General features: G+C 42.1%; 1 long non-coding RNA gene across 1 annotated transcript; it reads right to left on the reverse strand.

The window, feature by feature from the left end:
• Positions 1 to 484: 484 nt before the first annotated feature.
• Positions 485 to 9,544, reverse strand: LOC149868136 (uncharacterized). The gene is made up of 3 exons (XR_016441320.1): positions 9,479 to 9,544; positions 2,402 to 2,559; positions 485 to 613 (listed from the first exon to the last, which is right to left on the reverse strand). It is a non-coding gene; the product is annotated as an uncharacterized LOC149868136 (long non-coding RNA).
• Between the last annotated feature and the right edge of the window lie 17,758 nt (positions 9,545 to 27,302).

A 27,302-nucleotide genomic window follows, 5' to 3' on the forward strand; every position in this document is an offset into this window, starting at 1 on the left:
ACATGTACAGTGTTACTAAACACTAAGGTATCTACATGTACAGTAATGTGCAGTAACTAATTGGGCATAAATTTGATACCTGTATGATGCAGGTATTAAATTTATACTCAAGTCAATGTAAGTCACCATATTGCCTGTGCAGTATGGGCATGCACATGTAGACATGCGCCCATTCTGTGAAGTAATTTCAGTTACTGTGCAGTAAATACGCACGTGTAGATGCTCCCACTCCTATGTTAAAAGTAAGAAATACACTGAGTTGGGCCACATGTGTGACCATTAAAAAGAGAATAATTTTAAATATCAGATGTTTCAGGCTTGATTCAGGATGGCCTATGTTATGCAAAAAATTAGACTAGATGATCATAATGCTTTCTTATAGCTTTAAAAATCTATGGATTTGCTGTAGAGGAAGATATTAATACTGAATGGATGAAGAAACGTATTGAAAAAATGCATTTTTTGGACAAAATGGAGAAATTTAAACAAAACCACAATGCTTTCTGAGGAGGCAGAAAGGAAGAAAGGCTTTCTTTCACTGATTGAACATACGGGCAGACACCAGGTATTCTGAGTAAATTGTCTTTTTCCATCTCATAGGAAAATCCACAAGCTGAAATAGAATGAAGACAAACTACTTTGAAATTTTCAGCAAAATAAGATTCCACAATAAATTTCATGTCAAATTAATTGAAACATATCTTTCCAATAAAATCCAAATCTTTTCTTTTGTTTTCAGTCCTATTTGATATTATATAGCATAATGTTTAGAGTCATTTGGAAATGGAAAATTGAATCATCTGTTTCAAAAATGTCTTTCTTTCCAAATAAAATTTTGTTGGAACTGAAAGATTTTGCTTTCAACCAAATTCATATTTTTCTACCAAAAAGGCTCCATCAGAAAAATTCCAATGAGCTCTGCTCTTGAGCGTTGTTTCCACTCATGACACTACTTTGCCTTTATGATGATTTTTACTTATATGACATTTCACATGGACTTTTGTTGAATACTGATTTCCAGATATGCTGACCACCATTATGATAGGAAGGGAAAAAAATGAATTAACAGTAATTATGACATTTGTTTTGCAAAAACAGGTAACTAAGTTTGACCTCACTTCTTTGTGCCAAATGTTACTGAAAATTAAAGAACAAAATATCCCATTTGCTTTTCACTTTCAATGTTATTAATTCACCCTTTTCATTTCACATTAATTGGAGAGGGTAAATGAATAGATCGGTCTCTTTATACTTCCTGGTTATTTTCTAATCTTAAATTCTCCCAAACCATTACACTTGTATTTGTATTTCAAATGCTTCTTTACTAAGTCTTACACTTTATCCTGTCATCTTGATATAACTCAACTCTCTGATCATGAATTTTCAAGGCATATTATTTTTAATAATTTTATAGCACTAGAACTAAAGTACATGAGAGGAGAGAGGGACTCAGAACATATTCAGAACAGCTCTCATCTCTGGACAGAGAGATGCTCTAGCCTTGTTATAAATAAAACACAGTTGTAAATAACTTTGTCTCCTGTATCTCATTTAGTGCTCTCATGTTTGAGTTCTTAGAACAGTTAAGATCCTCTTACTTTTACCTGTGTTGTACTGAACTAGACCAATCCCTTTTCTAACAGTATTTTTATACTTAATCATATTTGTATTCAGCTAAGCTGTACTGCTTCCAGACTGTTTTTGTATATCTAGAGGCAAGGATTTCTTAGGATGATATCGTTTGTTGGACCAAGTGTATAGCTGGGATAAAGCAAGAAATAAAATGCAAGAAATAAATGCAAGAAATAAAATAAATAAATAAATAACACTATTGAGATCCTGAGCGTTTATTAAATAAATAATAAATGCAAGAAATAAAAGCTTTTGAATGCAAGAAATAAAAAGTTTTGATCTGATATCGCTTGTTTTTAAAGTACCCTTCCATTTTTCTTGATGACAGTGACAGATTTAAGAGGTTTATTGTACTCATGTAGCATACTTGCTACTTCAAGATACTTTTTGCTTATTTAACTACAAGGATATTTCAGTACCGTTTTTTGTCTGTAGGTTTTTCAAGGTTTTGCTACTACAACTGTCAGGCTACAATACAAGTCTATTCTTTTTATATATTTAAAAATAGCAAAGGGAATGGTGCTTTTATTCTGGTAAGTATAACATTTATAATACACATGGCTTATTCTAATGCCACCTCGTCATCCTAAGGCTCTTATTTTACCTGGTGACCCTCCAATTCCTTCGACCAGATGGCTGGATTTTTTAATAAGCTGTCTCCTGGCCTGTCAGCAGTGGAAGCTAATGTTGCTTTGCATTCTGCAGCAGCTTGAAAAAGATGTTGTTCAGAGAAGACAGTCTTTACCAGGTTAAAAAAAGAATTACATACCAAGCCAGACACTGACTCCTGTTCTAACTGCATTTCTCTGCTCTAGAAAGCTGGCAGGTCCAGACGCTGATGCTTATTGTCCTTCACTGGGGAATCCTGGGGTGTTGTAGAGTTGCTTTAGCCATTCCCTTTGCAGTCCTTTCTGTCCACACCCTAACCTGTATGGTCAGAGAACAGGGGTCATGGAGAGAGTATCTTTAAGATCCAGTGATCCTTGGCTGCTGGAAGAATCTTTAAAGGCATTGATAGCTGGTGAAAAGTGAAGCTGTTCTGCTTTATGTCAGAAGCCAGGCTAACAGGCTGAAGATTAGGGGATGCATAAAGTTGATGTTATGTTATCTTTGCTTCCTATTCTATGCAGTCTTAAGTGCAACCTGGACTCAGCCCAAGATCTGGCCCTTCATCATACCTATTTATGGCAGTGCAATTTTGCAAATGATCTCACAAAGCGAAGTGGGTAGAGGTGAGGATTTTCTAAATGGAGATAGTTCTGACTCTATACCCAGAGTCCCTCAGCTCTTAAATTTCCACTTCAGACCTCTTGCTAAATGTGTTTGTTTTTAAAAATTACCGTTATCCTGTTGAGTTTGACTGAAATTGAAACATTAGCAAAACAAAATGGAGAACATGACAGTGAACAAGTCTGTGAGTATGTCTACACGTTCTTTAATGCACAGTAGTTACTGCTCATTTAATTTGGTACTTGCTCGGTAACTCATGCTCTGTGTAGTAGTGTCAGTGCATGGTTTTTTTTTGTGATGCTTAGTTTACAGTAGCCTAATAACACTGAGCAGTAGTGTATTAGCATGGTTTTGACCAGCACGTTACTGTGCAGAGTTATTAGGCTACTGCTCAGTAAGTATCTCATGTAGACGTGCCCTGTGGCAAACAACTATTTACTCATGTACATGCATCCTAACCCTTAAGCCAAAATATCTTCCTTTCCAGGGAATCTGCCTTTTTATGGTTAACAATATGCAATTTCTACACAACACAAAGTAGTATTGGGCTTTAACTCTCTATCTTACTCTATGTCCCAGTAAAATGCTCCATTTATTAACTGAACAAATTTATCCATAACATATAAATGCCTCAAAAGGTATGAATTAGAAATGATAACCACTTCTGGATCTGCTCTCAGTTTGTTAGGTGGGGAAGGTCCAAACTTTTGAGGCCAGATTTTCAAGGTTGGTGCCCAAATTTAGATTCTTAAATCCATATTTAAGAACCTAAATAATAAGTGGCCTGATTTTTCAGAGGGCTGAGCAGCCACTAGAGTCAAATAGATTGCATCAGTACCATTAAATGCCAAAAAATGGATTTAGGATCCTAAACATAGGTAGCCAGACTTGAAAAGTTAGCCTGAAAGTTCTAAACTTGCTTACCTCTCCCCACAGTGGGAGGCATGAACTTTCATTAGCCGTGGTAATATAAGAAGCCTGAATATGTCTTACCAACCTGCTGATCTTTTATGGCCAATGCTGTTGCTAAAGTGTGGCAGCAGTTTCTCTCAGCTCATTTTCATGCATTACTTGACATATTCCTGATTTTGCCTCCTAATGTCTCATAGTTTTCTGTAGTTACTTTTTCCAAGTAAGCAGGGCTAGAGCTAATGATCTGTGTTTTTCACTGCTTCCTTCACCTGTTTTCAAATAAATTGCTAATGAAAAACTTCAAAGCTTTTGATGCCATGAGTGTTCAACTGCCCTTTTTTCCCCATTCTGTATGAGAAGATGTTATTAGGGCTGTGTGAAATGGCAGCGCTCTGTTTTGACCAGCGTTTCAACGTTTCGATGGAGCAGCCGTTCCGTTTCCAATTTTGTTTTGATTTGAAATGGCTGCTCCGCTCCGTTCCGTCCAAACAGTTTCGCTGTTTCAAGCCTGTTTTGACGTTTCACACATAGGCTATAATGGGGAAGGTTGAAACAGGCTATAACTTTGTCATTTCTGGCCTGATTCTGATGAAATTTGCAGGAATGGTAGCCCCTTCAGCTTAGCTGCCCCGGATGCCAACTTTTGGGTTGAAAAACCCTTTGTTAGGCTGAGGAAGTATGTGCAGTTGGTATGTCTCCTGGTCCTAGGTGAAAGGAATAGAAAAGAAGCCAGAGGCTGGCCTGGCCTGCAATGCAGGCAAGAAAGCCAGTCAGTGAAAATGGAAATGGAGGCATCAGGGGGTGATGGACAGTCTGGGGTGGGAAAGGGGGATGTAGCAACTCAGGTAAAAGTGCAAAGGCACCTGGGATGTCAGCTGTCTGGCAGGTCACAGTGTGCTAGAACTCCACTGTGTATATTGAGTCCATGAGTTTCTGTACCTACTACGTAGGAGGCTGATGAAGTGCAGTTCATAGGCCCAGCTCTGAAAAGTGGTTTGTACATTCAAACAAGCAACTAACCTCATCACCAGAACTGAAGCCAACTTCCTACAGCTCAAAACACAGAACCTGCCAACTATCTCCAGTACTCCTGCAAACAGCACACCAGAGTCTATCAAAGACGACAAAACCCAACTACCTGTGGGGGCACATTCTTCACCAAAAAAACCTACTCTGTCTCCAGTCTCTCAGGCCCGATCCTCAGAGGGAGCAAATTACAAACTGCTTTTCACACCCAGGCCTATGAACTTCATTTAATCAGTCTCCTAGGTACAGAAACTCATGAACTCAATACAGACAGTGGAATTCTGACGCGCTGCAACCTGCTGGACATCTGATACCCCAGGCACTTCTGTACTTTCACCTGTGCTGCTACATCCCCATTTCCCCACAACTCCCCACTCCAGCCTGCCCCTCATCCCCTGACGCCTCCATTTCCATTTTCACTGACTAGGTTTCTTGCCTGCATTGCATGCCAGGCCGGCTTCTGGCTTCTTTACTATTCCTTCCATCCAGGACCAGGAGATGCACCAACTGCAGGTACTTCCTCAGCCTGAAAAAGGGTTTTTCAACCCAAAAGCTGGGCTAAGCTGAGCACACCAGGAGCCTCACAACTGCACTGCAACAGGCAAGCATCAGGTCTGTCAATGACGTGACAAGTCTGGGTTTTCCCCAGCCAGGACTGTGTGCATGCATGTGTTAGCTGGAGGTTATGGCACCTCCAACCCACTTGTCACCAGGGGATCATTGGTCCTGGCATTTATGGGGCTGCTATGCCGCCAGCAGTCCCACCAGGCCTCCCTAATCTGGCAGGGTGCAGTTTTAGTGGTCATGTCCAGGACCTGGGGCCTCCTCCTTCCCCATAGCCCCATCCCATACCTCCAAATTCATCCTGGCAGGGGAATGAGCTCAGCAGGGACATGTTGTTTCCCTGCTGGCTGGTGATGCAGTTAGTGCCTCCTCCAGCTAAGAGTGGGGCATTACCTGGTTTAAAGGAAAAAGAAAACAAATGTGGATGGAGTGAGGAGGGTGGCATTCAATCTGTCTGCACCTGGAGCTTGGGGAACCCCAGCAGTGAGAGGTTCACCTTCAGAAACACCAGCTGCTCCACCAAACCAGCATCCAAGCAGGTACGGTGGGGTGTCACTACATCCCCAGTGATGCTGAACACCCTCTCGCTCAGAACACTGGTCGGTGGACAGGACAGGTGTTTCTGGGCAACTGTGGCCAGATCTGGCCACACCTGGCTGCAGCTTGCCCAGTAGGCCAAGGGGTCGTAAATCAGTGGCTCCACATCCTTGGCAAGATAGGCAGCCACCAAGATGTGAGTGCTGCCTGCTTAATCCTGGGGTTTGGTGGCTCTGGACCCCACCATAGAAGCCATACGCTTAGCCCATATTGTCAGCACCTGTGGTGGAGGACAAGACTGGCTCATAGATGGCATGCTAGCATGAGACAGTGGATCCACCTGTTCCATGTCTCCCCGCCTCCACCATTCTGCCTTCCTGACTTTCTTTACCAGCACCCCTGTGCACTGATTCAGCATTTGGCTGTTGCATATGGTGCCCTTCACCTTTGGATCACGCACGGCAGCCAGCACATGGACTGGGATCAAGCCATTTCCTCACTAGTGCCTGCATGTCTGGTGACAGTGGCTTGCCCCAGCCAGGAACATTGATCCCCTGGAAGCGCTCCATTTGGTTCTAAAGTTCCCTCACTGCAGGGATCACCGGCCATGAGCCACCTGAATCCTGGCTGCTCAAATAGGAAGAATGGCTGGCCATCTACAGCAAGCATTTCCCCAATGCTCTGCATGAGCTCGCTCACCTTTGGAATGCACCCTATTTTCTGTCTGCCTTTCCAGGGTGGCCTGCCTCTGCTTTGGGGGGAAAGGGGCTTTGGAGTGAGTAAGGCACTTCCCTTTGGGCATGCTCCTGGTGCTGCCAGACTGAGGAGGAGCAAGAGCAAGGGGATGGTGCCTATGGACATGCATCAGCATCCCCGTGGTGCTCATATTTTTTTTCCCTTGCCCCAGCTGGTTTTGGTTCAGCAGTGCAGGCACATAGCATACATGGGATCATCTGCCAGCTCAGAATGATCCCAGACCACACTATCTGCTCACTTCTGGGGTGCAGGTGCATCTGTGGATGCTGATGCACTTTTCCCCTCAGCAGGCAGAGGCACAGCAAGAGGAGAAGTGGACTTAACTGGGCCACTTGCCTCCACCTCTACATCAACCTCCTCCTAAGTGCCTTCTGGAGAAGGACACCTGGCTTGAAGGGAAACTTGAGGGGTGTTGAGCACAAACTCAGGTGATTCCCCTTCCTTCCCCAGAATTTCCCTTGCTAGGGTACTGAGATCCAGCTCCAGCTCTTCCTCTGGCACTGGAAGGCTCAGCATGGGAATTGACATAGGAGTGGAGTAGGCTGCTGTGCTGGTGCTGGTGCTGCTGGTTGTGGTTGTTGTCATGGTGGGGTGGGGGGATTATGGCTGCTGCATGTGAGGGGATGCAGTCTTGGGCACAGGCAGTGGCAGTGGCACTGCTCCCCTCTCCTTGCTGCTTGTAGCAGCCTCATCCCATTTAGCTGAAGGAAAGAGGCTGAGTCGCAGTTTGAGGGAGGTGGAAACTTACAGCTCTCCTTGTACCCACTCTTCCACCCATCCCTGAAGTCAGGCCAGTCTGGCCACCTGCTTTTCCATCACTCTTCATGGTGTATTTCACGTCTTCCTTTTCTACAAATATATAAATGTATTTGCGTTCCTATGTAAATTTTAAAATGTAGGTGCGGTGCAGTCAAGAAATTTATGAAAGCGATAGAAATGTGTCTGTCTCCATATATAAATTCAATACCATAGGTGTGGTGCAAAGAAAGAACATATAAAAACAAATATATATAGTAAGTTCCTATATACAGTAAATTCTATAGTAATCCTATCCAATATAAGTATAAAATTCAAAAGAATAAATCAATATAATAATAAAATAAAAGCACCTCGAGAAAAATGTATTCTGAAATCCCTCTTGCTAGGGTAGCAAGCAGGGAATCCTTTAGAAAATCAGTGCTGCTAGCCAGAGTGGTCTGACCGTGAGCTGCTAGAACAGGCAGCTCAGCAAGTGATGCCAAAGCAGAAAGCAGGGCAGTTCAAAAAATGCTGGCTTTTATGCAGTTTTTCCATCCCTCCCCCAGATCACTGGGGTTGGAAGGGACCTCAGGGAAGGGTGACAGTCACTGGTCATCTAGACGGTCAATAATAAGAGCACTCCTTCCCCCCTCCTCCCCCTCCCTCCCCTTACTTTACTTTCTCGTTTCCTGCAGGCAAGCCATTGAAGGCAAGCTCCAGCTTCAAGATTGAAACTTGAAATGTTTTAAATTTTTCAAAACATTTTGACCAGCCCTATTTTGTTTCGACCATGTTTCAAGACTTCCTGTTTTGTTTCGACTTTGCTGTTTTGAGGTTGAAACGGGTCAAAACATTGTTGAAACCAAATGGGCGGTGAAATTTTGCACAGCCCTAGATAGTATGTGTCCAAGTTAAACATCAGGCTGATGAATCAGATAGGTGCTAACTCCTGCTAGAGGAAAGGGTGGAACAAATCTGCCTATGCTGATGTCTGAAATGAATGTTTCTTTTCCTGCCACCTAAAAAAAGACAAATACTTATTTTTTTAAACTGGAAGTATGTATCCAATAACATCTGGACTGGCAACATTCTTTTTCGTCTTAAAGATACATCCACAAGCACCTGAATCTGATGTAAGATATGATCCTGTCCTTGTTTGAAACAATTTTGTCCATTCAGCTTTGGCAAGTTTGTAGAACAACAGTATGGCAGTGATGCAACTTGTGCATAAATGAGAATAAGATTGGAGATGAGATCTTACTGTTGGAAGGGAAGAGAAACAAGAAAGCTAGGGAAGTGGAGCACACACTACAAAGTAATGTGCAATTCTTTGCAATTGCATTCCAAAAAACCACAAGTCAGGGAGTGAATCAGAACCTCTTTCCAAAGGAAAAGGAGTCATAAGAACGTAAGAACTATTTCTATCTCAATATCCATGTCTTATAGTGGCAGCGTGTGGATGCTGAGGGAAAGGGTGAACAAGTTATGTCCAGAATCCTTTAACCCCTGCTCCACTTTCATTGCAGTTTCCAGAATTTGGAGGTTTAGGAAATTCTGATTCAAAGGCTGCATCCCTATCTACCATGCTTAATACCTACTGATGGACATTTCTTCCAAGAATTAACCTACCAGATTCCACAATATTTTGTGCAAATTAGTTTCATAAGCTAGTTACAAGTTCTTTTTCACAGAACTTTTTCCTGTTAGTTTTAAACCTACTACCTAATGGTTTCATTTTTATGCCCCCTATGTCTAGTACTTTGATAGATATTAAATAGTAATCCTTATTTGTTTTTTGCACCTTTTCATATTTTGAAATATAACATCCATCCATGAAAAAGCATCCATCATTTCCTCCCTCTATTGTCTCTCTTTCTAACCTAAAAAGTCCTTGCCTGTTTAGTCTCTCCTTACATGGAAGGCCCTTCATACCTCTTATTATCCTTGTTGTCCTTCTCTGTATCATTTCTCAAAAGCCTTGAGTCAGGGGCAGGTAACAATCTGCCATGAACATTCTTAAAAGACAGAAGAGTTACTGGAAAAAAAACTGGGGCTGATTTTTAAAGCAGCCAATAGAACTCACATCTCTTGCAAAGGATGGATTGGAGTCCAGTTTCAATTAAACATCTTGAAGACATCTTGATAGTCCCTGTAGTGTAATCAGCATAAATAAGAGAAGTTGATCACTGGCTCAACAATATTTAGACAGCCAATAACTGCTGGTACAGTTCACCTTATGAAGAGCACCTCCCCTAGTTAGCTATATGGGTATTCCTCATTGGTGTGGAAAAAGCAGTTTTTGTGAATTTTGCCAGAAGCAATAATTCAGACAATTTTTTGCTTAAAGCAGAAAGGATATGATATCTATACATGCAAAACTGTTCATGTAACATGTACACCTGGATTTAACAATGAAATCTGAGCCAGATGCCTGAGGATTTGGATATGAGAGGAATCACACAAACCACTTAAAGTGTCGTCTTGCTGGATAAATATCCCTGTCAGTAATCCATCAAATCATGACTCTCTTCTGAAGCTGTGACCTGTTCTGAGAAGTTTACAACAGATTAAATCTGATTTCCAGTGAATACTCAGCAAGTATGATTGTCAAAATAGAGATAATAGTACAAAGGATCAAGGACTCAGAAAGAAAAGAGGAAAACATCATAGTGGATGATTGTCATTTGTTTGAACCAGCAAAGAACCTGAATCATTTACCTGAGGTGCAAAGAAAAATGGCCAAACAAATGCTGAAAGAGGCCAAAGATCCAAAGATCAGGCATATGCCTCCTGTTGTCTTTTTTTCCCTTCGTTTAATAAAACTAGCATTTTAAAACCTTCTCTGATCTCGGAGTAAGCAAAACAGTGGCATCCTAACTTACTGCACCAGGTGTAGAAGCCTACAAGAGCAATTTGACTCCTCATTCTGTCAGGTGTGGCTTGTTCTCTCCTTTTGATTTAACAGTTGATGAGTTCAATTCTTTGGCAGAAAGAACTGTGAGACTGAGAGTTCTTTGTACAGAAAGCCTAGAATAGTGAAGCTTAGAAAAAATAACTTAAGATGAAATTACTTTTATGTTGTTGTATACCAGGGTATTCCAGAAAGGCACCAAGTTTAGGTTAAATACAATAATCCAAATAATCACCAGATATAAATTCAGTCAGTTGAGCTATACTGATTCACATCAGACACAGACAGAAATTACATTTGTTGTACCATCAGCCCTTTGAACATGCTCTTAAACTGCCCTAACAGAAAAGCACAGCTACAGAGTGTTCCAGTCTCATGACAAATTAACCCTCACTGTGTGCGGGTTCAAGTGAAAACACTCCGAAGTGGGGTGCCTTCATTAATTTCTGTCTGCTCTGGTGCTGGGCTGCTGCAGCACAGCCTGGCCCCCAATGTTGTCTCAGGATGGGAGAAGGAAAAGGCAGGGGTGGAAGGTCCATTCTGGGGTTTCCCCAAGTGTGTTGGGGGGAGGCTGTCACAGGCCAGCTAGGTGCTGTAAGTGTATCAGCTGTTAGGCTGCTGGGTTTGGGATCAAGGAGATGAGTCAGGAGTGAAGCAAAGGCAAATTTACTGATAGCTCATGCATACAACAATTAACAGGAAAATTATTATGACAAACAAATAGTACTGTAATAAAGAGCTAATAGTGAAAAATAACAACAGATAGAGAGAATGACAAAGAGTTCCCACATGGGGTTGGCAACTTATTGGCAGTCCCTCTATGCCAGGTGCTCTCCAAGTTGTTTCAGTGAAGTCAGGCGTCCCCGATCAATGCTGTCCAAGGGGTCACTGGGAAGGTCCCTAGGTCAGGATCCGGTCCTCACTCACATTGGGAGTCCGGGGTCCAGGCTTGGTACAGTGATGTTCCTTCTGTCCCATCTTTCATACTTGTCACTTGACATACGTGCTCTTTTATACCTTAATTTATGCTAATCTGTTAGCTCAGAGCCACTCACAATCTTCCTCTACAGCTGTCACCCTATGGGATTAGAAGGTGTTAGAAATTATCATAACAGGTTACTGCCTAAACTTGGACTCACCCAATAAGCAAATCACACCACATCACTTTGGGGTTTGAGATTAGCATTTATTCCACCTAAGTTCAACCCCTTTGGTTTCTTCCTCTTTTTCAGCTCCTCCTTGGATTTTCGAAAAGTGCTAATTATATTTTGTGGTCAGGGCTTGTCGTTAAGAACTGTTAGACTAGCTGATGTTTGCAATTTTATTTTTGGGGCACAGCTAATCTCATGATCAGTGCAAACAGTTAGTTTCAACACTGGTTAAACTTATGACAGACAAGTTACATTTGTGGGTTACAAACTTGCAAGCTTTGTATTCGCTAACATTAACTGTCAGACAATTACCAGATGTTTCCAAGAGCATATATTTATTGATTTAACTGCTGTGGTTCTGCATGTCACAGAGGCAGGGCTCCAATCCACCTTCCCCCCACTCCAGTGTGTCTGGGGAAACCCCAGCATGGACCTCCTTCACCTGCCTTCCTCCCCTCCCATCCTGAGTCACCACAGGAGCTAATGTCTGTTGGGTCAGGAGGATCCATCTAACTCAAGGTGCTTTCTATAAAGCATCATTAGTTAGACTCAGGAACTGCACTTCTTTCTCTGCCCATCATCTGAGATGTGACCCATTATGTAGATCATGTCTAGAGCAGGGCAGGCACTTCATTTATTTATCAGTTACCTCTTGCTATGTGAATTTTCTCATGAATTTCCTTTATAAACTCGCATTTTTCCTAATAAAGGGCTAACTGCAGGTCATATATATTATCATACAGTATGACAGAAGACTAACAAAACCATGCTAACAGAGCATTGAGTGAACAGACAAAAATAACTGAATGCTAGACATAGAAGCTTTATTTCTACAGTTATAAAATTTAAAGCTGCTAAATGTAACACTTGCCTTATTGGAAAATGTCCAAGCAACATTTCTATAGTTAGTATAAAACATTACAGTTGTCAAACATCCAGAGTAGAAAAATCACATTTATATATTTAGCCTTATCCTAGTGTGTTTTGCAGAGGTTGCTCTTGTTTGTTTGCAATAGCATATGTTCTCTGTGAATTTTTGCATGTAACTATAAAAAGCTGAGAAATATTGAAGGTAATAGTCATGGAAGTGAGAATGAAAAATAAACATTTTGTTCTTAGATTATATATTTCCTACCACAATGAAGAATGTATATAATACATGTAAATAAAGTAGGAGTTAATTAATCAATGTTTGTCTGGTTATGAAAATGAAAAGTTCTTTGTGTACTACTATTTTTATTTTTTACGGCTATCAATAAATTATGCAGAAGTCAATTTAAGTACAAAAACCAAACGTCTCATTTGTAGAAAATAAAACATGAACAAATTACTACATTTTTATTGCAGGATGGACATTTATACATATGCTCCGGGAGGCAGGGGAAGGTGAGGTGCTTTAATTAGAGTGGCTCTGAGAAACACTCTAATTAAAACACCTGAAGCATCATGTGCTTTAGCATTCCTGCACAAAAAAATGGCAACAGGGGCACTTTAACTAAAGCTTGTCAAATTAGTTAAAGAACTCCCACCACCATTTTTCAGCACAGGGATACTGATACATGTGACACTGGAGTCTGCCAGAGCATGGTAATTACCACGCTCCAATGCACTGTAATGTATATGTATAGGCTCCCAGTGTGGTTGCTCTCAGATGTATAGCTTAGAGGGAACTTCATTAGTGAGTAGAAACAGCAGGAAAAAAAAAAATCAGTGAACTTTAGTAATAATACATTACTCCAAATCAGTCCCTCTATAAAAAACAAAAATTGAAGCTCCTATTGTTCTAGAGTATACAGATACGATTATCCTATGTATAATTAGTACTGATAATTAATAATAGTAACTCAATGTTTAGGATATCATTTTGACTTGCTAAAAAAATTACTTCTTTATTCAAGCTGTGAACTTTTGTTCAAGATCTGAATCTCAACTTTAATGTTTATGCATATGTGTATTGGGGGTCCTAGATGAAGGATTCTGGCCAGTTGCTACTTTTAACAGTAACTCACAGAAAAGTAAATATTCTTTCTGTGATTATGTAGCAAAAGGGATCTATCTTATATTCATTATGTGAACATTTATTTTTAAAGGACCACGTAGTGATGCCACAGACATCTGCCTCATGAGTAATGCACTGTGCAATGGATACAGTGAGTAAACTGGATTCTGTGGCCCTCCAATCAATTCACTTGAGGTTATTTATTCCCATGATACACTGGAGGAGAAAAGAGTCCTGTTCAGAAAACAAAAGAGAAAAAATAAAAAAGCAAAATAAAACTCCACTGCCTGCTCATGTAATTAAAGTCTGTATTTTATAGCATGCACCTAAAACCCATCCTCTTCTCACCTTTTAAGTGTTTCATTTTAGAGCCTTAACATTTTAATATATTTTTATGGAATTTGTTTTGAAAATAAAGAAGAAAAATGTGAAAAAACAAATACAGTATGCACTAGTACTGCCTAGATAGCTGTAGGATGAACTTTACTGTACAGTACTAAGCTTTGTCATCACATACATGTATCATTCCTTGTCATGTGAATAAAGGGGAAGATTCCTGTTAAAGCCTTCCTTCCTTCCTTCTGTATATTCCTTCAACTAATATACAGAAGGAGAGAGCACTCCTTAGAATAACTTTCTTTGCTGCATCTTTACAGCATATAACTTGCAGTGCTCCACCAATAAATTAAAAATTGTATTTCAGTTAGTGAAACAAGCTTATATAAAGACCAAATTTAGTCAAGGAGCTGTGAAATGGAGTTGTAGGCAATCATTACTTATTAATTGTTTAACTGAATCCCATGCAAATTTTAATCATGCATAACTCCCCCACATCAAATCTGATTTTCAGTGAGCCAATGAGAGATCCATCTACTACTTACGGAGTTTGTCTCTGTCATAGTTCAAATGTCAATCCCTTTTCTACTGAGATTCTGGAGATACAAAAGATCACAGTATTTTAATCTTAGTAGAACTACATCTTTCATCTCTTCCATCCATGAAGACCATTGGATGTTTTTCGTAGAACCTCTCTCACCAGGAAGTGCTGATTTATTGAATTAAAACTGTTCTCCGTGAAAGGTCAACTTTGGTAAATTATTTCATTCAAAATTTGAATGAGTTTCAAATATTTTATTTCATCACATTCAAATAAAAAACATGTTTTTCAGTTCAAAACTGAAGCCAATTACAGTACAAGCAAAATAAAACATTTTTAAATGACCGAAATTAAATGCTGAAAAAGGTTTGAATTTTTGTCAAATTTTTAGTTCACAAAAATTTAAGGATTTTGACTTTTTATGCCAATTCATATGAAGCCCTGCATTAAGCTTCCCTTTGGGTTTTTTTTCTTCAATATCATAGGGTACCTATCCTAGCTGTATAACATTTTGAATAATTTTACAGTAGTTCCTCCTTATTGACTCTGGCTAGGCAAGACATTACATTTTTCACATGTTAAGCACATAGAAATCACTTTACAGCTTTAATAGAACAAAGATTCATGGCACCAAGTGTTTTAAAAATGGTGGATTCTGCTCTAAGTTAACCCTCTACATTTGTGGTATCAGACTAAAGTGCTTTAGGTTAGAGCACTTTATTGAACATCTGTACCACAGCTCATCATGAGTTAAGTTTGCTTGCAATAAACCTGGCATCCCAGGAATCCTAGCTCGCTAGCTTCAGCCAGTGCTTGTCTGCCCTGTTATGTTACAATAATATAAAAAAATTGTGGTCCTGTATATACCTTACATTATAAAATAAGAATTTTTTTTCTTTTGGAGTTCAAAAGCTTGTTTTGGTTTTTTTTTAAATGCATTTTTAAAACAATGATCCTTTCTTGTTGTTAGTTTTTTCCATTTATTCCTAAATCATAGAACAGGAACTTTAAAATAAATCTAGATGACAAATTGAAAGTCAATCTTCTTAAGACTCATGAGGCCATAATTTGGACTCTCATCCATTGAAGCTCCATTGATTCTTATGTGGGTTTTGTTGCATACAAGTCAGCTAAGAACATAGCCACAAAGCCTTCAGTTTCCTACTAAGATTTTGGCACTGGAGCTTTCAAGCCAAATCAAGCTCACTGGAAAATTCAGACATGGATAGTAAGGTTTTCCTTATAGTTACTGCAGTAATACCATATGTCCATCCACTAGCCCCTATTAAGATTTCCTATTTATGTCTGTAAAAATAAAATTTAGAAATAGACGCACATTTTTGAATGTGTCTCTGCTGTAATTACTACCTTAAAATTGTTCATGTTCACTGAAAACTTTAAGAAACAGAGATGAATTTAAATTGTGCCTCCAGTAAAAGCTTCATCTTTTCAGGTGATGATCGCTGATCTATGTTCTTGCTTCCTTCCTTACCCTTCATAAACTGCTACCACCACCTGTGTTGCTACTTCTTTTCAACAAAGAATGTAACAGGCAATGGATTCACTATTAGAGCTTTTGGGAAATATTTTCAGTTAACATTTTGAATGAAAAATACTGTTTTCATCTAAATCAAACACTTTGAGCCCAACAGGCCAACTCTCTGTACCTGCTTCCGGTGATCTAAAATACATAAACAAAATACATAAAATTTGATAAGGTTCCCCCAGAAGAGTACAAGAAGAGGTGAGTCATAGAGGACTTTCTCTCCTTTGCTAAATTTGCTCCAGAGCCATGAGATGAAAAATAATTATATTTGTCTTTTATTGATGATTATTTTGCCTGTTATTAACTGCCAGGATTCAGGTGACAGGATTATCAAAGTTTTCTAGAAAACAGTTTTCAGTCTGGATCACTTGTGAGGATCCAAAATAAACAAAAAGAAAAGAAAAAAGAATTTTGGAAGTGATTTTAAACCCTCATGCTTCAGGATGCAAGATGGCTTCTGGCTAATGGTTTTTAGGGGCAAACTTTCTCTGTAGATAGTTTATAACTGCAAGATTTCTTGTACCTCCTTTTGAAGTTTTTGATTTAGCCATTATAACAAATGGTCTGTTAAGAGTGGCTGGTCTGATCAAGAGTGGCAATTGCTCCAATTGCTGATGAGAAATCCCCATTGATGAGTAATATTTAGCAGGTTATACAGGAAGGGGATATTCCTCATTATGCTATATATTTTGACAGCCAGCACAGAATTAGGCTTTCATTCAGCATTTTGCCTCAGGAAATAGTGAAAACTATCACATAGCATTTTGGTAGTTTGATAAGTGCTGTACTGCATATTATGAATTTCCCAAAATCTATTTTTACCCCAGCCCAAAACATAATTTTGTTTACTTTTAGCTTTAAGAAAACATCATGTTCTTTTTTATATCTGTCACCAAATATCTACACAGTGTCCACACATCTACAGGAGACACTAATGGCACAATAGACCAATTCTATTGTACATAGGTATAAAAATACCATGCTAATATGCTAATGCACAGTAGAATTAATCTATTACGCATAAGCATCACTTAAAAACGTGTGCTGGCATTAATGCGCAATAGCACCTATTACGGAGCATTAAATTACTACCTGTAATTACATATAGACACACCCCATGTTTCTAAACCACATTGAAAGAGGGCCCAGGAATTAATACTATTGAGTGCTGGTACAGGGCATGGTTTTCAAAGGTTTGAAGACCTCTGTGGGAATGACATCTGGACCTGGTGCCTTATTGTTCTTGTCTGAATGATGGCATGCCAGACTTCCTTGAAGTATGGGGAATCAGCAAGAGAATCTATTACTGGGTGTTGAGGGATGCACTTGATGGTGGCAGCTGAGACCTTAGATTCATGGTTGAGTGAATCTTGAAGTGCTCTTTCCAGCATTGTTTGATGGGTGAGGGTGGAGCAATCCTGGGATCACAAAAGGGTTGGACCATTGGAATAGTATTGCTTGAAAAAAGCTTCTCATGTCATGTTGATCAGTGAAACTCTGGATCTCCATGGCCTTCACTTGCCACCACTGGTTCTTGATATCCTGTGACCTCCTCTGAAATACAAGTTTAAGCCGGAGGTAAGCCTCTCATTTTTTGCTGGTTGGAGGGTTCAACCAGCTGGTTGGTTGGTTTGCCAGCTGCAGAACATGGTTGTCTTCTGATGGATAAGTGCTAGGAGTAAGTGGATTATCTAATTGATTCAGCGCATGCCTTGTAAATAACGTTCTTAAGTTCCTCCCAATGTGCCTGGATGACATTGATTTCATTAGGTAGATCAGAGAGCCTCTCAGTAAGGCATTGCTGAAGAGCATCATATCTAGCTTGGTCTTGGAGTGCCCTGATCTCAAATATCTGCCACATTCCTTTCAGCTGTTTATGATGTTATGGTACAAGCTGCATGTCTGTGATGGATCTAACTAAGTGGTGGGCCATCCAACTGTCATCTGCACCTCTCAGGACTTGGGTGATATGGACATTGGTATGATGGTGGGCTCTGACAATAATATAGTGAAGAATCATAGAATCATAGAAGTAGGGTCGGAAGGGACCTTGTAGATCTTCAAGTCCGTCACCCAGCCTGGGCGGGAGAAAAGACTGGACTCAGATGAGTCCAGCCAGGTAGTCATCAAGCCTCTTCTTAAAAATCCCCAGGGTAGGAGCCAGCACCACTTCCCTAGGAAGGTACAAGTGATTGGAGGGTGGGTGTTTCCAAGTGGTCTTATATTTGTCATTCTGTCTGAAGATAGTATTCATAATAAGGAAGTCATGATCTGCACATCTGCTGAGGAGGAGGATACCATTAGAATTGACTTTTCCCACCCTCTCTTTCCCAGTGGTGCCACTCCAGAGTTCACCCAGCTCTTGTGGTGAAGTCATCCATGAGGATTAGCTTTTTTTCTTTGGCAGTGGCAGTCAGGGCTGTGTCAAGAACACAGTAAAACTGTCCCTTGTTGACTTCTTCATTGTCAAGTGTGGGAGTGTACACACTGAGGACCATAGCATACTGGTTGTTACTGAGCTTGAAGTGGGGAGCCATAAGGCATTCCTTAATGCCCACAGGGAGTTCTGAAAGCTGATTAACAATTTTGTTCTTGATGGGAAAACCAACCCCATGAATGCACCTCTCTTTAGGTGACTCTCTCTTCTGTCAGCTGGCCTTCATCTGCCCAGCAGGTCTTGCTTACGGCAGCTGTATTGATGTATTGATGTCATATCATACAAGTTCTCTAGTTACTATGGTGATTCTTCTTTCAGGGCACTCACTGTTTGGGAGTTCCAAGAGAGTGTGGATGTTCCACATGGCAAATTTCAGTACTTTATTTTGTTGGTTTTGGCTGCAGGTCCAGTGATCCCTTGGGATGAGGCAGTCCAGCCAGGAGGGTTTGAGACAGTCTATGTTTAGGGCACCTTTTCCAGCCCCTTCCCCATTCAGGGTGAGCAGAGGGAATGATAAAGAGGACTTCTGTTACTGCTGCAGCTGCTATATTGTTCTTCTGTCTCAGTAAATGCAAAATGACCACCATACGACCGCAGCCTATGTGCAGATTTGTGATGAGGGACTCCCAAATATCACTGTTTCTGTCCCCACCACCATGCCAAGACTTGGTTTGTAGGAGACTTTAACATCCATGGCAGAGGCCTGTGCATGACATCTTTTGACATGGGGAAGCTGGTGTCCAAGCAAAGGCCACATGAACTTTACAGGAAAGAGCCCTGAACCCAGTAGCAAGGATGTCCAAGACAACTGGAGACCTCCATCTAGCTGCAGCCCTCTTCCGCCTTGACAGCCGCAGAGAAACAGCTGGTCCTCAAGTATGCCTGTTCTGCCATTTGGGTCTTCACAAGTTTGGACCATGTTTACTTTTGAAGCTCACCTCAAACCTGTGTACCAGGGGAAACCCTACCAGGAGTATAAGACTCAAAATTACATAGCTCTGAGGGTCATTGGAACACACCAGCCTCTCCATCATGACAAGGTTATGGTCCAAGGAGAGATTTTTTTCCTTTTAAGCATGAAGTCAATGTGGTTGGATTTCTGGTCCGAGGAAATCAAACTTTACAGGAGAATGTTATGAAATGTAGTAGCAAGGAACTTTTAAAACTCTTTAAAGTTCCCATGGTATCCCCTGTGGTTCAGTGCTAGAATTCTTGTCTGCCATACAGGAGACCCTGGTTTATTTCCTGGATGCTTAGACAACTACAGCCACAAAGGCACCAAATGTTTGGGCTCAGTCTGGTCTTTGGATGCTGTCTCAGTGGCCTAAAGGGGGTATAGAAGGTCTGGGAAGCTTGCATTCCACCAAACTCCTGCCTAGGTATATACATAGTTTCATAGTTTCTAGGATCAGAAGGGACCTGAGCAGATCATCGAGTCCAACCCCCTACCATGGCAGGAAAGAGTAGTGGGGTCAAATGACCCCAGCAAGGTGTACACCTAGCCTCTTCTTAAAGACCCCCACAGTAGAAGCCAGCACCACTTCTCTTGGAAGTTGGTTCCAGATCCTAGCCGCCCTGACCATGAAGTAGTGCCTCCTGATATCTAGCCTAAATCTACTGTCTGCCAGCTTGTGACCGGTATTCCTGGTCACTCCTGGTAGTGCTCAGGAAAACAGGTACTCCCCCAATGCCTGCTGGTCCCCTCTGACTAGTTTGTAACTGGCCACTAGATCCCCCCTCAGCCTTCTCTTGTGGAGGCTGAACAGGTTCAGGTCCCGCAGCCTGTTCTCGTAGGGCCTGCCTTGCTGCCCCTGATCATGTGAGGGGCCCTCCTCTGGACCCTCTCCATGTTGTCCACATCCCTCTTGAAGTGCGGCACCCAGAACTGGATGCAGTACTCCAGCTGCGGCCTGACCAGTGCTGCATAGAGGGGGAGCATCACCTCCTTGGACCTACTTGAGATGCATCTGTGGATGCATGACAAGGTGCAGTTGGCCTTCCTGACTGCATCCTTACACTGCTGGCCCATGTTCATCTTGGCATCAATGATGACTCCAAGATCCTTTTCTGCCTCTGTACTGATGAGAAGGGAGTTTCCCAGCCTGTAAGTATGCTGCTGATTGTTCCTCCCCAAGTGCATCACCTTGCACTTGTCAGTTGAATCCCATGCTCTTCTCATCCGCCCACCCCTGTAACCTGTCTAGGTCTGATTGCAGCCTATTCCTTCCTTCTAGCATGCCCACATCCCCCCACATCTTAGTGTCATCAGCAAATTTGAACAGGGTGCTTTTTACCCCCTCGTCCAAGTCACTGATGAAGATGTTGAACAGTGCAGGGCTGAGGACCGAGGCCTGCTGAACCCCCCTGCCCACATCCCTCCAGGTTGAAAATGACCCATCCACCACCACTCTCGGGGTGGGGCCCTCCAGCCAGTTAGCGACCCATTTGACTGTGTGGGTGTCAACACCACAGTCCCCTAGTTTCTTAATGAGAATGGGGTGAGAGGCAGTGTCGAAGACCTTCCGAAAGTCCACGAAGACTACTACCCCTGCACTGCTACCCCTGCATCTAAGGATTTGGTGACCTGGTCATAGAAGGCCACTAGGTTGGTCTGACAGGACCTGCTGCTAATGAACCCATGTTGGTTGCCCCTAAGCATAATCTCCCCTGCTGCCCCCTCATGGACATGTGCCAGAATAATTCTCTCAAAAAGCTTGCCCAGGATTAAGGTAAGACTAACTGGCCTACAGTTTCCTGGGTCCTCCTTCCTCCCCTTTCTGAAGATGGGAACCACATTGGCCCTCTTCCAGTCCTCTGGCACCACACCAGAGCACCACAAGTGCTCGTAAAGCCATGCCGGAGTCCCACAATGAGCTCAGCCAATTCCCACAACTCAAGGGTGGAGATCGTCTGGACCAGCTGATTTGAATACATCCAGTCCCTCCAGAAGTTCCCTAACTACTTTCTCACTAACCCTTGGCCTAGGTGCGCTTCCCCTGGGGTCTAAGGGGAGCCCAGAGGGGGGTGGCTGTTCCGGTCCCTGCTCAGGAAAATGGAGACAAAGAAATCATTAAATATGTTAGCTTTGTCATCTGGTGTAACGACCATATTTCCTAGCTTGTCCTGCAGGGGCCCCACGTTACCCAGAACCTTCCTTTTGCCCCCTATGTATTTAAAAAAGGACTTCTTGTTGTCCTTCATCTGGGAAAATAGTCCCAGTTCCTTCTCTGCCTTGGCTTTCCTGACTGCCCCCCTGCAGCCCTGAGCAACTGCAGTATAATCCTCCCAGGTCAGACAGCAGAGTGACACTCTTCTCAGCAGATGTCCAGAAAGTTCAGGTCACTCATGATGACCACATCCTTTGACCTAACTACCTCTGTGAGCTGACTTAAGAATTCCTGGTCTGCTCTTCCCCTTGGTTGGGTGGTCTGTAGTAGACCCCCACGGTTAAGTCTCTTTCCCTTCAACTGCTTTGTATTCTAACCCAGAGCACTTTAGAGTGCCCCTCCTCTGATTCTTTCCTGATGAGGATGTGTATTCCTCTTTAATGCAGAGTGCCACTTCCCCACCTTTCCTCCCTGTCCTACCCGTCCTATCCATGGAAGATCTGGGTGACCTCGCATGCATACACCATGATCTGAAAGGATCAACAGTTGCCAAACCATCATGTCCAAATGGTCCCATTCTGTGTTGGTGCTGAATGTCATCGAAGGCAATTAGCACTGAGTGAGCCTTATGCTAATATCCATCTGGGAGAAAATGCAGTACATATAGAAGAAAAATTGCATTTTGATATATGACATGGAAAATACAGTAATAGGAAAAGGTAATTAAAGTTAAAATATGCCATATAGCATTTAAAGTTCTATGAGGCAATTTACAGTCTCAATACATTTAAACCTTGAAACAGCTCCAATACAAAGGCAAATATTTCAGCATAAATACAAAATGTTTACGTGAATATGGAATTATTACAAATAATTTGGTTACTATGCATGGCTTAGCAATGATATAAAGCCTGTAGTACTACATACCCTGTATGCAAAGTGACTACAAATATAGATATACCACTTCCTCTTGCAGCTCTTTTTGTAGTGCATCTGCTCTCAGGGATTCAGTAGAATGAATTAGAACTGTAGAGAGTGAACACTTACTGCCCTCAGGTGTCTATGTAAGGATGTATTTGCTTAGAAGGACCATTCATTTTTTCATTTGCCTGAGGTGATGATTCCTCCAAGAAAACATTTTGTCTTTCTTCTTTAGTCAAAGAAATCAGACTCTGCACTTTTATCTTGAGTGTCAAAAGCCCTTCACTTTGTTTTAGGATATACAGTGCATAAAAGATATCACAAAACAATTAAAAAACACATCCATCAAAGTCAGTAAAATTATTCTTTAAACACTAACCACTGACCAAAGAATAAATCAAATTGTAGTAAGATAGGGTTTGTTTCAGTTTTAGTTCGGGTTGGGCAAATTCATTTTCCCTAACATCTAATCCTCTTAAATTAAGTAAATTTAATTTAGACCCTAATGATGTTTGTTTTGATAAATACTTAAAAACAGAGACTGTGAAAAGAGCCACACAAGAGACAAAGGAAAAAATGATAAAATAGAATGATGAAAACCATAGTAGGGAAAGAATGTGGTTTAAAAATCCAAAATGGGGAGGCAGTTAAGAACTCTAATAAAAAGAAGACAAATTATAATGGCTGTAAAACACTCACTGGGCATGTCCAGACAAGCCCGCATATGCCTCTTGCAGTGTCTCAAACCCTTTGAGATGCTGCCAGAGGCACATGAGGGAACAAAAAAACATTCCCCCCACTACAAATTTGCAGTAGGGGAGCAAAATTAGCTCCCTGGATATCCAGGGGTCAAACAAAACCCCAGGGGAAAAGAGCGGGTCAGGGCATGGTCCCAGACTGTGCCCCGAGGCAACCAGAGGCTCAGTCTTCCACAGAGATGCTCTGGCAGGCTGCCAGAGCATCTCTGTGATTGGCCCTTTCCCCAGTCCTGAAGCATGCTGCCTGCCTGTGCCAGGCAGCAGCGGTGCAAGCCACATGGAGCTGGACCTGGCTTCTGCCAGGTAAGTAGGTGGTTGGGGGCTGGAAGAGACCTTCTCCAACTCCCCGTTCATTCCCCTCACCCCCATTCATTCTCCTCACCCCCCCCCCCAGTTTGTTCTCCCCACTCCCACTTCATTCCTCTAGCTCACAACTCACTCCTCCCTCTCCCCATTCATTCCCTCCACCCTCTGAGGCTGGAGATAACCAGGGGAAGGATCAGGGGGGCCGGACAAAGCAGGGGGATATCTCTGGGCCTGTCTCCAGCCTCCTGCTTCTTCCCATGCTGTATCCAGCCTCCCAAGGCTGGGACAAGCAAGGGAAGGAGAAGGGGGCTGGAGACAAGCAGGAGGCTGAAGACAAGCCCCTGGAGATAAGCTGGAGACTTCCCCTGCTTTCTCCAGCCTCCTGCTCATTCTCTACTACTAAGTGTGTGTGGGGGGAGCAGCTGGGAGAGCAAGTGGGGAGCTGGGAGAATGAACGGAGGGTGGGGGGGAATGAATGGAAGATGGGGGGAACGAATGGGGAGCAGGGGAACAAATGGGGCAGGGGAATGAACGGGGGATGGGGGAATGAATGGGGAGCAGGGGAACAAATGGGGCAGGGGAATGAACGGGGGATGGGGGAATGAATGGGGAGCAGGGGAACAAATGGGGCAGGGGAATGAACGGGGGATGGGGGAATGAATGGGGAGCAGGGGAACAAATGGGGAGCTGGCCACCCCTCCTCCCACTGCCAATAGCACCAGCGGTGTCTGCAGGGGCTCCCTGCTTACCACTGATGCCACACTCCCACTGCTGCCAGCACCACCATGCCCCACCAGCCACCAGAGGCACACAACATTCATGCAGGTGATCAACCCCTCCTAAGCAGCCCCCACACACACAGTCCCCCCACACCTACCCACGCAGTGACTCACATCCCCCCACATCTCATGTGCACTGAGGCAAAAAGCCTCAGCTCAAATTTGCACTGCTTCTATTTGAGCTGCTGCAAGCACACATGCTTGCATGTGTGGACATGCCTACTGGGTGCATCTACATGAGATGGTACTGCACAGTGATTATTGTGCATTTAGTTAGTACTTGTATAATCAAGTAATAAATAAATGTGCAGTAACCAGAGTTACTGCTCAGTAGCCCTGGCAAATGCTTTTTTAGTGACACTACTGCACAGTACCCTAATAATACTGCACAGTAGTGTATTAGCACTATGGGTGCTGTGATTCACTACTGCACAGTATCATTTGTGCTGCTGGCATCTCGTGTAGATGTGCCCACTGTTGATGTTCTAAAGCAAGGCTGTCCAACTTCTAAACACCCAGGGGCTACATGCCCTGCAAGCTACACCAGCAGGGGCTGCACTGGTGGGGCCATGACCCCCTTAGGTGGCACAGTATGCCCCCCCACTGCACTATGCACTGGCTCCTCTCCCCATATCCCCTCCCCTCCCACACTCAACTGAAAAAACCTCAAACGTATTTGTAGTAATATGCAACAAACAAAACTGAATAAGAATAACTCTAGCCCAATACCTGAAGACGTCCTCTGAATGGATCTTCTAAACTAAACATAATCAAGCCTGTTCAGTACTTGGATGACAGTTCCAAGAAGCTATAGTAGGGTAGGTGACTCTCTCTTTGAGGCAGTATTGAACTAATTAAATTCTTCAGCATGGTGTCAGAGAACACTGCAAAATTTACTGCTTTTGAGATTATATATAAATTTAAGGTGCTTAACAACTGTGATTATGGAAGACTCATATTTTTTAAGCCTAGAGGGGATACCTTTAGAGCATCTGGTCTGACTTCTAGGGCAATGGCACAGTTTTGTGACCACAGCCCTTTCTGCAAAATTATAACATTTACCTTAGTGAGCATTTTTGGGGTATGAAGGTATTAAGAGAAACATATTTTGGGTATTAAGCTTCTACCTATCAATACTTTTGTAATGTCTACCAGGTACTTCACTTCTTGGATTAAAATGTTATAGACCTTTAATATATTATTAAACAGCTGTTCCATTTGACCTCAAAGTGGTTCCACTTCAGTAGTAGCTGTAGTGAATACTGTATAGAGCTAATTTGTAAAAGAACTGTGTATTATTTCAGATGGAAGGAGCTGCATAAACTAAATGGATTGTTGGTTGTAGCTAGGTTGATGTAAGGACATAGGCAGACAAGGTTTTTGGGGTAGATGTGATATCATTTATTAGACCAGCTAAATAGTTAGGAAAATTGTTCTTTGCAAGCTTTCAGGCACAAACACCCTTCTTTAGACTCTCCCTATGCTTGCAAAGAAGAATTTGTCCAACTATTTAGTTGGTCTAATAACAGATATCTCATCTACCCAAAAAACCTTGTCTACCTGCATAAACTAAAGATTTTATTACTAAGTAGTGTTAAACCTAAAAAAGAAATAAGACATCTACATTTAATTCAAGATTAGTCTGTGCATAGAGGGTAGCTTTAAATTTTTTAAATGTGTGAAATAAATCAAAATCACTTTCTGATTAAAACACTTGGCTTTAGAACTGACTATATATAATTTTAGACCTCCAGGGCCTATATCTGCTGTACCTTATTATGTCTCTTACTACTGGGCATGTCTACATGTAACACTGGGGGCAGCAATAAACTGCGGAGTTTATTGCTCGGCAGTTTATTGCTCCTGGGTGTGCATCTTCATGTGTGCCTGGACTGTAGCACATTGAGCTGGTTCACAGCAGTGCTAGCTGACAGGGTTTGAGGGGGTCAGTCTGCCAGTGTGGGACTGCTCTGACCAGGATCAATGTGCTGTAGAGGGGCTGGCTGGGGAATGAGATTGCTTCAGCACCAGGCAAGCCTCAGGCAGCCCCGGCACTGAAGCACCCTTGTGCCCCAGCCAGCCAGTTAGCACCTATACATGAGATGTGCACATGAGTATTACATGCAAGAACATGACACCAAGACATTTAGGGCACCTACACACATGCCTGACACTTGCTCTGATGTATGCTAATTAACACAAGTTGGAGCAGACTTTATTAATTGAGTCTGCTGCAGTATGCTAATTAGCAAACTCCAGCAGCCTTGCAATCATATGTATTCAGCATGCCCATACTTTAAAATGGTGGTGAGGGTGCTTCAACTAAAGCCCATCAAACATGCTTTAATTAAAGAGCCCCCACTGCCATTTTGAAGTGTCAGATGCTGAATACATGATATGCTGTGGGTGCGCTATTTCTGCCTCTCCCCACCCTAGGGCACATGTAAAGATGCCCTTACTGCACAGTTAATTAATCAAATGCACATTAAATGTCTCATGTAGATGCACCCCTGAGGTTGCATCAAGAATTGATGCATTTTACCTTTTTTTGAAACTCATGTATTTTAGCATAGGTATGCCATAAACACACTTTTAAGCAGCACTTTCATACCTATTTATGAAAGTACAATCTTTGAATAATCTTAGTCCAAAGCCAAAAGGCTCATGATTTTCTCTTTGTTTCATTGGGGTGATCCCAGCAGAGCCAACAATGTTTCAAGCCATAGTGACCCTACAACTTAGCACTGTTCAGCATGCATGTGTGTTCCAGATACACCCCCACAAAGGACCTGTGTGCTAATTAGCCCCTGGATGTTATTGTCATGAGTCCTGTATATGCAGATGAGGTGCACAGCAACCTGGTTTGGCTCCATCTCATGGAGGATGGGGCCATACTAATCATATCCAAGAGGCTAATAAAGGGGGCAACAGAGAAATTCTGGGTGAACTATTTGGGACCCCATTTTTTGAAGTTTGCCAGACATTTAAGGCTAGTGAAGAAACAAGAAACATTGGAAATGGGAGAGAAAGTTTGAGGTCAGCTATGGGAGTAAAGAGGAAGTTGAAATGTATGCAGTGTAGTGTCTCATCATGACTTGAAAAAGAATTATCACTG

Source organism: Crocodylus siamensis, chromosome 3 (assembly GCF_052110815.1).
Source record: "Crocodylus siamensis isolate JL-2025a chromosome 3, ASM5211081v1, whole genome shotgun sequence".
In the NCBI taxonomy this organism is placed as follows: domain Eukaryota; kingdom Metazoa; phylum Chordata; order Crocodylia; family Crocodylidae; genus Crocodylus; species Crocodylus siamensis.